Raw genomic sequence first — 13,031 nt, 5'->3', positions numbered from 1 at the left:
ATAAAACCTTGGCCAAACTAATTAAAAGTCAGACAGAGAATATCTAAGTTAAAAAAAATCAAAATGAAAAGGGAGACATAACAACAGACACAAAGGAAATACAATGAATTATTAGGTCTTATTTCAAAAACTCCTGCTCCTCAAACTATTCCACAAAATAGAAACAGGATAAATACTAGCAATTTTATTTTATGCGGCCACAATCACCCTGATACACAAACCACACAAAGATCCAACACAGAAAAAGAATTTCAGACCAATATCTCTCTTATAAATATTGGTGCAAAATATTCAATAACATCCTTGCAAATTGAATCCAAGAATACATCAAAATAATCATCTTTTATGATCAAGTAAGCTTCATCCCAGAGATGCAAGTATCGTATGAAATCCATCAGTGTAATTCACCATAAAAACAAACTGAAAGAAAAAAAAACCCCACATGATCAGCTTATTAAATGTTGGCAAAGCCTTTGCCAAAATCCAACACTCTGTCATGAAAAGTCTTGGAGACATCAGGGATACAAGGCGTATACATAAGCACAGTAAATGTGATATGCAGAAGGCCAATAGCCAATGTCAAGGTGAATGGTGGTTCTCAGAAAATCTACCTTAAGACCCAGCTATTACACTCCTGGGCATGTACTTAAAAGAGCATCCACCATACCTCAAGCCACTTGCTCGACTATGTTCACAGAAGCTTTATTCATAATAGCCAGAAAATGGAAACAAGCAAACAAAAAAATCCTTAATGAAGTAACCCAGAAGAACATGCATGGTGTGTACTCATTGATAAGTGGGTATTAGCCATGAAGTACAGGATGGTCATGCTACAAACCACAGACCCAACGAATCGATTAGACAATCTGGGTGGACGGAGGAAGGGGACTGTGTTGGAGAGGGTGGGGATGGAACAGCAGGGGTGAGGTTAGAGAACAGCTGAAGGAGATAAAGCTGGATTAAAAGGTGGGCATCTGTGAACCAGAAACCTAGGACAATGAAACTACCAGAATCTATGAGGTGACCCTAGCTAAGGCTCCTAGCAATGGGAGCCTGAGCCTGAACTGGCCACCCCCTGTAACCAGGCAAGATTCCAGTGGAGGGACACAAACCCAACTACAAAACCTTAAGCCCACCATCTATCTGTCCTGCCTACCAGATGGGCAGGGGTAAAGGTGAAGCAGAATTTGAGGGAACGGCCCAGGTTGAGATCCATTCCACAAAGGGAGACCGCCCCTGGCACTATTAACGAGCTTCTGCTCCACCTGCAGACAGAAACCCAGCATAAATGTCGTCAAAGAGGCTTCATCACCGATGAAAGCAGAGGCGGAGACCCACAGCCAAAACATAAATGGAGCTTGGGGAATCCTGTGGAGGAGGGGAAGGAAGGACTGAAGGAGGCAGAGGGATCAAGGACAACACAAGAAAAACAGAATCAACTAACCTGGCCCATAGGGGCTCATGGAGTGTGATTTGTCAACCAGGGAGCCTGCATAGGATGGACCTACGCCCTTCGCACAAGTGAAACAGTGGGTCTTCATGTGGGACTCCTCAGGTGGGAGCAGGGGCTGTCTCACTGTACTGTCTGCCTTGGATCCCTTTCCCCTCACTAGGCTGTCTTGTTTAGCCTCAAAAAAAAAAAAAAAAAAAAAAAAAGTCTAACTGCAATTTGATATTCGAAGGCTGGTTCACATCGTGAAAGGCCTCTTTTCTTTGGAGAAGGGGAGGTGGGTGGATAGGGAGCAAGTGAGGTGAGAGGGAGGGACTGGGAAGAGAGGCGGGAGGGGCAGCTTAGATTGGGATGTAAAGTAAATAAACAACTTGATGATGATGATGGTGATGATGATGATGATGATGGTGGTGGTGGTGATGATGATGACGATGATGGTGGTGGTGATGATGATGATGATGGTGATGATCATGATAACTCATTGAAAAAATAAAAACAAACAAACTACTCGGGTCAGACTCCTGAAGTTTGAACCAACACCAGCTACTGAGTCATGCTGAACCAAACTGTCTTCTTGTTTCCCGTGGATCATCACTGCTGGTTCACAAGGTCAAAGAGATTTCCCTGCTCCATCCCCTACACCCCCACACCCCCACAGGAGGCTCCTGGGCTGGTTCAGCACGATTGAAGCTGACCAGAGCAATTTCATCCATGAGGCCCTTATAATGGCCATAGTCAGGCCTGACAATTATCCACATCGGGCTCCTGCCCAGAGCCGGTCCTCACACAGCATCTACGCTGTGCAGGCCTTTGTGGAACATGCTCTTTCCTTCCCGTGCTAGCTCCCTTCCCTCACGAATACAAAGTACAAGGATGGCCACAGATGTTCAGAGTTCCAGATTTCACTTCTCCTAATCAGGGTTACCATAGCAACGCTGGGGCCAACGTACGTTAATTCTGCATCGTATCAGACATAAAAGAACGGCATTTTAACCGAGCAATTGTCAACTCCAGAGGATCCCTGTAAAGAAGTGAGCTAGTCAACAACATCTGTCTGCAGTCAGGATGCCAGGTCTAGAATCCCAATTCCCTTACTCAGTGGCCATGATTCGGTTTCTATCCATGAGATGAAACTTTCTGTGTCTGTTTCTCATCAGTAGAAGAGGCATCTTAGCATCTCCACACGCAGTTGCTACAGAGAATTAAATGAGGTAACTCCTGTGAAGCATGACAAGTAAGGAGTCAGGGGACAAGTTTTATGTACCTTATTCTTAAACTTAAATTTCCTGAGTGCCAAGTGTCCCCCCAGGTGTGGGGTAGTCAGGTTGCCCGAGGGAAGGGGGTGTGGCTCATGGACACCCTGGGCTCCTTGGCGGCTTCATAGAGCACACCACGTCTACAAGGGGGTTGGATATCACTTTATTTCCTGCCTCAGTTTCGTTCAAGGTAAACTGCTGTGCCGCGGAGCGCTGGGGTTGGAGGCACTGGTCAGACAGCAGTAGCCTGTCTGCCTGTGAAGGAAGCCAGGGCTGAGTGTCCGGTGCCGGGTGGCTTAGCGCAAGAAAGCCAACTGCTTGCACAGCCCCATTCCTATCCGGGTAGAAAAGGCCTGGGTGATCCAGAACCTCTTTAGAACTCCTCCTCCTGTCAGACTCACGTCATAACCCAGGTTGGTCTCAGAGTGGTAGCCTTCCTGCATCTACAATCCTGTATGGGGATTAGAAGCGTGGACCACCGTGCCCACCCAGCTTTATGAATCCTTTTCTGAGAAGAAAAATGTTTCCTCCCTTCTAAAGTAGTAGCTGACATTTTTAAGCCCACTCATAATTTATAATTTAATTATAAACCAACCATATTTACAATTCACTCATGTGTAAGCACGCTTGTTTACTCCTGTGTGTGTGTGCCTGTATGCAGGTGACTGTCATGGAGGGCTTGTGAAAGTCAGACAACTTTCATGTATCTTATTCTTTAAATTTTGTGGGTATGGCTATTTCGTGGGCATGTATGTTTGTGGACCATATACATGGTGTCTGCAGGGCACTGGACTCCCTGGGACTAGAATTACAGATGGCTGTGAGCTGCCATACAGGTGCTAGGGATTGAACCCAGGTCCTTTGGAACAGGAGTCACTGCTCTTAGCCCCTGAGCAATCCTTTTAGCTCCTTTGTTTTTGTTTGTTTGTTTGTTTAAATTACATTATTCTTTTCCTTTCCTTTCCTCCTTCCAACCTCCTCCCCTTTACTTCCACCTTGTTTTCTCTTGAAATCATGGCCCTTTGTTTTCATTAGTTGTTATTGTTATATAGAATTGCCTAGATATCTAGGTACATCCTGCTAAGTCTGTGGATGGGTATCAATGCAGGGATAACCACTTGGTACTGGATAATCAATAAGGTGGCTCATCCTTGGGAGCACTTGTTTGTCTATGGTGTCTCCTGTACATCTTAGCACTTTTATGTTAGTCTGCCTATTGGTGACATATTTCCTGTTTAGGCAACAGTCCTGTGATGTCAGCATGGGTGCAGATGTTTCTCTGTAACAAAAAAAAAATCTCTCAGCACATTTTCTAGTCTTCTGGCTAGTACAAATTTTCTGAGCCCTTTTCAGAGATGTTCCCGAGTGATAGGTGTAAGAATTGTGCTATAGAGGTATCCGCTGACACCACAATCAGTTGTTTTCTGCATTCTGACCAGTTTTGATTTTCCGTCATTCTCTCCTATTGCAAAGAGGTGTTCCTTTGGTGAGGACTGAGACGCATACTGGCTCGTGGGTCACAGATACATATCTGGGATACAGGTAGGAATTGTGCTGGCTTAGTAAATGACAGTAGTTAAGTTCTTTTCTAAGATCCATGACCTCACTGGTCCCGAGTATTTGACCAGGTCTCAGACCAGGGACGACTTAGCTCCTGTTGAGTGGGTCTTATGTCCTATTAGAGAGCTGTCGGTTATGACATTCATGAGAAATGGATGCCACTATCACAACTTCCAAGTTACTGTGTGATGGTTCATGGGAGTCACGGCCTGGTAGGACTAGCTGTTTCTTCCTTCTCTTGGAGGACTGGATGAAACCTTCTGCTACTAGAAAGGCTACTTTCGAGTCTCAGATCTTCCAGGTCTTGAGTCTGAAGTACGTGGTTCTTCAGCAATAAGGACTTGCCTTCCACCTCTAAGAGGGCAACAGCAACAGCCTATACTATTATTTAGAGAGTCTCCGAGACTTCTCTGAGACCTCAAGAGTGGGTTTCTCATGCTTGGTATTAGATTTATGTTACATAGTCTGTGGGTCTTGGGAAAAGTATTATCTGTTCAAGTGGGTCAACTTCATTTGAAACACAGAGAGAGAGAGAGAGAGGGAGGGAGGGAGGGAGGGAGGGAGGGAGGGAGGGAGGGAGGGAGGAGGGGGGAGACAGACAAATAGAGACAGAGAGACAATGACACAGAGACACAGAGAGACAGAGAGGAAGGGAGAGGGAGGAAGGGAGAAAGAGACTTTTCTGTATTGTTCATGCAATAAACTTAGGTAAATAAATAATAATATAAATCTACATGGCTTTCTCAGACCCCCTTAGTGTTATCTATTCCCCCTTCTTCTGTGTTGACTTCTTTTCTCCCCAACTAGTGCATAGTCTTACCTAGTTCCTCCTTCAAATCACTTATATTCTCCAACATGGGAGCTGACTTTCTCCTTCTACCATGTGGGTCTCAGGGATCCAGCTCAGATGGTCAGATTTACCCACTGACTGGTCAGCCCAGTACTTAAATGTGCACCAGCACTCACGGGGATGCCATTGCTATGACGACACAGCCTCCTTCTGGAAAATCCACTGGAAGGAGCGGCTCAAGGCATCAGCAATGCACTCAGCAAACGAACAGGAATATACTCTAAAATAATGATTTAAGTCCAATATTGTAAACATGGTGGTGTGTCATCATGGTATGTGCCAGACTCACCTGTAGGACATATAAACACTACCGTGTTCGGATATGTATGGACTTGCCAGGTGTTAATTTTGAACCTGTCACAACCGTGCGAGACTACAACGGCGTATGCTATCCACCATTTGACCTCAATGCTATTAGGTGATGTACAACCGGATCTTTTATAGAGATACATTCCTGCACTGCCTATTTGTTTAAATCATTACACGTTTCCCAGGCATGCTAGAATCAATACCAACGATCAATCACATGCTTGGGCCGTCTTTCATCATCTGTCACTTTCTGTAACTATCTGCCATTCTCAAGTGATACGCACGATTGTGAAGACAGCAATGAAGTCTGAAGCAAAGTGCGATTGTGGTTTTGGCAAATGATGTAGCTCACACAAGTCAGCGAGTGCGACACTGGAGACTTGTAGGACTTACACGTGAGCCTGCAGAGAGATTCATCAGACATGTGGGTGACTCAGTCAACAGCTCCCAGTTTTGCTCACTTGCCTCTAAATTCAAGACTGAAACCGCTTTCTCTGGTCTCCCTGCAGCTGGCTGAAACCACAATGCTAGCATTCGAGTCCAGTTTTACCTCTTATTAGCGATGCAAGCCTGAGACATTCACAACACCTCAGTCTGCCGATCTTCCAAGTGTAACTGCTAAGTATGTCATGAGAATTAAGTGACTTACTGTATTCCCTATTCTCAGAATAGTTCTGTTGTGTAGTAAGTGCATTGTCACTGTGAACAGGAGCCAGGACTCATGGTTGGCAGCTATGGACTGTTTATTTGGGATAGGAGATAATAATCCTGAAGTTTACTCTGGCCAAAGCCTAGAAATCCACAAGCTCTACATCACCCTGCCATCCGTGGCTCGGGAGAAGGAAGCCAACACCCAGACTGGTGAATTTAAGGTTATCAACACTGCCATTCATACAAGGATAGTCTGGGACCGAGAATAGTTTACACATTCTTTCCTTCCTTTTCTGATACCCTTCTATTTTCTTATGCTTGACTTTCTCGGCTCTGGATCTGCTCGCACAGGGTTGTGATTCATGCTCCTCTCCCCTCTGTAAGGTTGATCCACAGCTGGAATGTGTAATCTTAGCAATGGCCTGCTGTTATCAGAAAGTCTCAGTACTGTTCCAGCCATGCCTGCTCGTTTTTACTGAGAGGTTTCAGATCCGGGGTGCAAGGCGGCTCTGAGTTGGACTTACCTTTGGGTAAGAAGTTTATCAGGAGACTTATTTACATCACAGACAGACAGACAGCAGGAAGGCTGGGCTTCTGAGGAGAGTTAAGTGCTATGTGGCAGAATGGGGTTCCTTCTTACAGATTTCAGAGTAAGCAGGGAGGTTCGATGCCACCTGCTTGACAAGTTGCCTGTAGTATGTGCCTGTGGCCAGGCTGTCCCCGAAGCAGCCATGAGTGTGGGAGGGCAAGATTCTAGAAAAGTAAGTTACTTTGGAAAGCAAACCACTGTACTTTTAGGAATTGTCACAACCCAATCAAAATGGAGGCGCTCTATAAAATGGTGTGGCCCTGGATAACGCCTACTGCTACCTTTGGTGTTCAATACTTACTCTCCCCTTAATTAGTCTGGGGTGGCAGGAGCTAGAACAATGGCTCAGCAGGTAAGGACCACTACGACTATTGCAGAGAACCAAGGTTTAGTTCCCGGCATGTGGGGCGCCGCCCACACATTCCCACACATTCTCCATTACAAGATGGCGCTGGAGTTAGCAGTAAACAAGCCATGTGCGCACGTGCTGGGTAACTTTCCACTTCTTGAGCTCCGCCTCTTCCGTGGCGTCATAGGGCCTGATGAGTTTCAACCAATCAGGGGGCTCCGCGTCCAAGGCAAGGACTGATCCCTTTATAAGGGGACGGGCTAGATAGTTCCGCCTCTTCCCCTCTCGTTGGTCCACTCTCCCGGTGTTCCCGTTTGTGGTCTGGTTCGTGGGCTCGTCCGTCTTGTTCGTCTTGTTCGTCTTTTGGTTTTCTCCGTCTTCTTCGTCTTTTCGTCACGTGAAGCAAGTACTGGTTTTCGAGAGCAATAAAGTTTACCGCAGAAGGATTCTATTTCGTGTGCCGCGTCGTTCTTGCAGGCGAGACGGTTGCGCGGGACACCGGCATTCAAATCAGATGTTTCTTGGCCACTAGGAGCTCCAGCTTCAGGACCCAGACACCCCTGCTGGCCTCTGTGGACACGGAAGTCAACTCCACACACCAGGTTTTCGGAGATTTCATGTTGTAGGGACTCTTGGAGAGAAACATGAACCCGCCATGTGAAACTTCAAAAGCAGAGCCTTCTTACTTTCATCAAGCTGATTGGGTAAGTCACAGGGAACGTCTGACTTTAGCAGAAAATGTGTCTTCTAAGTCTGCATGGAGAGAAAGGGCATGGCGGTGCCTTGGTGACCCAGTCCCACCCCACTCCTGCAGTGGTTTTGTGTGTTCTATAGTAGTTTGACAAGGTCATTCACCTTGCACTGTTCAACTGAACAGTTAATTAAAATGTGATCTTAATGCAAAATATTCTAAGCAGGTCAGGGTTGGGTTTTCTACCAGTCAGAGGTGTGGAGGACACATCCAAGTGAAGAAACTGAAGCTGTGTCAGGCTGTCCTGGCCGGGGGCCAGCATTTCTAGATGTTGACTTGAGGCAAATTTTAAGCAAGGGCAAAGGACATTTAGAAGGTTGTTTTGTTGTAAAGACTGTCTTTCCCATATCCCCATATTTGCTACCTGTTATCTGTCCCTGACTCCTTGGGACCTCTCTCTCCCACTATCCCAAACCAAGGAGAACCTATCAATCAACGTAAACAGTGAGTCTACAGAAGAGAACTTTATTTGGAGTCTTAGGACTGAAGGGCTACAAAACAAAGTTGGGGCTTATTCGAGAGTCGGGGATATGGAAAAGCTTCATTAGACAAGGTTGTTTAAGGAGAAACTTTTGTTGACGTTGGTAAAGAATGTCAAGTCTACAAGGGCTACAAGACTGGTGGAGGTAACAAGTGACCACGTCGATGGCAGAGCATCGGGAAGGCCAGCCTGATGTATATCTTAACACAACGAACAAAGCCTAATTATCTGAATGCCACAGTCAAGTGGGAAAAAGCTCCCATGCCAAGCAGAACCAGAGCTGTGCATAAATGCCGCTTCTTAGGGGAGCTCTCTTTTCTTTGCTGGGTTTTGTTTATGAGCTAATTTATCACAGGGAGTTCAAGCTGACCTTGGATGTCATATCTGCTGGCCTCGGCTTCCCTCAGCTAGGATCGCAGGTGTGTAGTCCCGTGCTGGCCCCCTGTTTCTTTTCAAACAGAGCTTCCTTCGACCTTCCTGTTAACATTCAGCCCCGTTCTCTTCCCAGTGCTGTGGCTCATTGCATCTGAGATATTTACTGACAGGGTCACACTCCAGAAAAAGACCTGTACAAATTTCAGAATAGAGTTAAGAAGTGGAGGGGGTGGGGTGCGGGGCAAAATGGAGGGCGGGCGGGAAAGTAAGGAAACAGGTTGTGTTCAAACTATTGTGGGAGGGGAAGTTTGCCTGGCATGAAGGCCAAAGTGTCTCATCAGGGGCCGCACTTTAAACTTGAGGGGTCAGCAAAGTGACGGACAGCTGCTATTGCATTGTCTGTAGTGCTGGGGGAAGTCTCTGTCCGTCACCGCAACTAGCTCTTGTTTGGGAGGGAACGCAGGAAACAGCTGAACTAACAATTCATGGGAGAGAGAATGGAAGGGAGGGTCTGTGCCTGGTGCTTCCACTCTGCATCGTAGGAAATCATATTGGGGAGGCTAGTCCTTTATGGAAGTCCTGCCTGCACCAAAGGCTGCAGAACTTCAGAAAACAAAACACTGCCCTTGTCTGTCAGAAACAGGGCTCAGGGGAGCCCATTGTGATCAGAGAGTATTCATAGACCCAACTCCAGTATGAAGAAAGGATGTCACAGACCCTGGGGGAGGCCTGAATGAAGACACTGTTGGGATTCTGTAAACCCCACCCCTCAGTTACCTAGCAACAGCCAGGTATACCCCACCCCTCAATTACCCAGCAGTGGCCAGGTATGCTCCGCCCCAGTGACCTGACACTATAAAAGGAGCTGCTTGACCCCTCCTCTCTCTCTTGGCCTCTCCTGCCCTTGTGCTCTTGCAGCCTTGCTCTCCCATTTCCCTTCCCCCCTCTCTCCCACGTGCTCATGGCCGGCCTCTACTCCTCTACTTCTTTCTCTCTGCCTCTACCATTCTCTTAACTCTCCCATGACCTGAATAAACTCTATTCCGTACTATACTGTTGTGTGGCTGGTCCCTCAGGGAAGGGATTCCCAACATGGACCCCTCAGAGGCATCTCCCTTGCCCTCAGGCCTCGCCGCACCTCTATGGGCCATATGCCCCCCACTCTCTTCATCCTTCCCCTAACATTGGTGCCGTGACTCGGATCGTTATCCTTTCACAACATTGGTGCCCTGTGACTTTTCCTTTCATTGGTGCCCCGTCATCTTTTCCTTACAGACACCTCTGCCCAGATGCTGCGCTTCACGCCTGCATAGCAGTTAATGCATTCTTTGCTGCACCGGGCAGGCCCTGTTAATGCATGTTAGTGCCAGAGTAGCCTGGAAAGCAGATGCTCGCCCAAGGCAAGAGTTGCCCCTCAGTTTCACACGTGGGGGTGTAAGCCTGATATAGAAGGGAGTTGCATGTTTTCCCGAGAAAGTAGAAAATCAGACTTTTAAGTAAAATCTAGAGTATTATTTTAATTAAAAAATAAGTTAACATGCTAAGTAATGATTTTATTATGGCAAGTAAAATCCACTATAAAAGTAGAAGCTGGGGTTGGGGAGACGGCTCTGTGGGTAAAACACTTGCCTAGCAAGTGTGAAGACTATAGAGTGTCCTCGAAACCCACATAAAAAAGCTAGGTGGGTGTGACAGCCTGCTTGTAAATCCTGGAGGTGGAGACCAGATCCCAGAGCATGCTGATTCAGCGAGAAACACTTCTTCAATGTATGATAGGGAGGGAGGTCTGAGAAGCTACTCAACATCGGCTTCTGGCCTCTACATACATGGGCATATATGTTTACCTACACATATGTACAAATGCATGCACACGCGCGCACACACACACACACACACACACACCTTATACTCATATTTTCAAAACAAACCCACAAACAAACAAAAACAAGAAGAGAAATCGCTTGATGTTAAAGTCTTAGAAAACCATTCGCTGAAAAAGATTTGTGGGTGGGGTTATTGGTTTAGACCTAGCTCTGTTCTAGATCCAACAGCCCAACACAATTGTTTATCCACCCTCCTAAGAAACCAGGTACAATAGAGAAAGGAAGCAAATTTCCAAAGAGGATGTTAGCTTTCACACTGAAAGGTTTCCTCCCTGCTTTAATGGTTGTAAGGAACGAGAGTTTGTCCTTTGTGTCTGTTTTCGTCAGCCTTTCACATCCGCGAAGCCAACACTCCCCAATCATCAGAACGCTTTTTCCATGGTCTGAAACGAATTGTCTGAAAACTACTTTGGCAATTAAAAATGGATTTGACTGAAAGGAAACGAGCTGTGCTTTCATCATCACTACTGCTCCTTGCTGCAAAGAGATGCTACGGCCGAGTCAACTTATGAAAGCATCTAGTTGGTGCCACTGGAATAGCAGCTGAGCGCTAACATCCCCAACAGCAGGGCGAGGCAGACAGAGAGAGCCAGCCTGGACCTAGCGTGGGCTTTTGAAACTCCAGAGCCCACTCTCAGTGACACAGCTCTTCCAACAAGGCCACCTCCTAATTCTTCCTAACAGCCCACCAACCGGGAACCAGTTGCTGAAGAGGATTTGTAGAAATTCAAGTTTATCCTACATCTGGCCATTCACAATTGGACTTTTATCTTTCTTATCTGTCACTTACAATTATAAATACATTAGCATAACCTTGTCTCTGAAAAATAAAACAAATTAAAAAACTTATTCAAACATGCAAGCCTATGGGGGCCCTTCTTATTCAAAACCCCACGGAAAACAGGAGAGTTGCCGACTTGCAAACTGCAATGTAGATCTTCTCCAGTTAGAGCCGATAGATATAACTTCATTTCCTCATTGTGAGGAAGGCCCGGCAGCAGGAATTCCGTGTCACAATAGAAGATCCGTGACGGGGGTGGGGGGTGGGGGGTGGGGAATGAATCATGAGGGTCACCAGCTGCTAAGTTTCATAGCCCAAATTGAAAGTCAGCAATCTGTGACTACAGCTGCTCCTGTGGCTTCCGGCCCAGCCCAGGCCCAATCCTCCCTCTTCTTTGAATAGAGAAACAGGATCATCAGCCTGTCTTTTGCAGCTCCTTTAATGCAATTTGCAATTCCAAGGAAGACTCAAGCAAGTTTGTGAGCTCTCTCAGCTCAGTTTAGAAAGTAAATTCCACACTCGTTCCCCAGACAGTGGCTGACTTATTTTTTTAAAGCTCTCATCTCCTTCTGGTGCAGAATCTAAAATGACAATTGAGACCTTAAGAAAGAAAAGATGAAAAAAAAAAAAAAAAAAAAAAACCCACAAAAAACAAAAGGAAAAATATTTTATTGGGTTGATGTTAATAATGCAAGTTATTGAGACAAGTGTGTCTGCATGTGTGTGCATATATACACATGTCCTTGCGTGTGCCAGGGTGTATTATGCGCGCAGGGTCTAGAGAAGCTTAAGGCCTTGTTCCTCAGGTGCTGTCCACCTTAGTGTCCAAGACAGACTCTACTACTGGAAAATAAGCTTTATTTATTAGATAAGGCTGCGGGTCCCAGGGATTCTGTCTTCATGTCCCTAGGCCGGGCTTTCTGTTGAGGCTTAAACGCTGGCTGTCAGCCTTGCAGGGTAAGCAGCTTCCCGGTTGAGCTGGAACGGATTTTCGCAGGATAGAGTCTCCATTTACAAATGTTTACTCCATTCCACACCCAATGAACACACTTGTTGCTAACAACTATGTCTGACTTGCCTGTAGAAACTTTATGAGTAAAACATTATGAGAGCTGGCCACCATCCCTAGTATCTCCATTCCATAGCCCGTGGCTGGTAGGTGGTCATTGCCTAAGCCAGAGCTCCTACATTAAACGTGAGTGTTGGTGCACTGGAAAACACTCGTCTGTGCAGGCTGTTCACACCTGTAACCCCAGCACCCCAGAGGCAGCAGCAAGAGGATGGCAGTGTCAAGGCCGGTGCGAGATCCAGATCCTGTTTGTGAAAGCAGAAAGCAGAATTAATGAAATACCAAGATCGAAGCTAACCCTGCTTCCGGCTGCAGCAGTCTACACGGGGAGACATACACTTACAAACATACAAGCATTTTTAAAACATACTCGTGAATTTCACAGTAAGTTTCACAGCGGTCTTTCAAACTTCCAGACAGTTTGTGCATGGTGGTGTGCGTGTCTGATTCCAGAACTTGGGAGGTGGAGCTAGAAAGGTAAGGAACTCAAGGTCTTCCTTGGCTCAGCCTTAGCCTGTTTTACACAAGAGCCTGTCTCTAACAACCAGAATTAAAAATCTAGAAAAGTTCACATTTGGAAAACGGATTCAGTCGTCAGGTTGATCTTTCTGTGACTGAGACCAGCACCCCACTGGAGTCATGTGCTCTGTTTGCTTTGGCTGCAGGCACCAGCTGTA

The sequence above is a fragment of the Micromys minutus genome (assembly GCF_963924665.1).
Source record: "Micromys minutus genome assembly, chromosome: 4".
NCBI classification, from domain to species: domain Eukaryota; kingdom Metazoa; phylum Chordata; class Mammalia; order Rodentia; family Muridae; genus Micromys; species Micromys minutus.
This window is presented reverse-complemented; position numbering follows the sequence as displayed.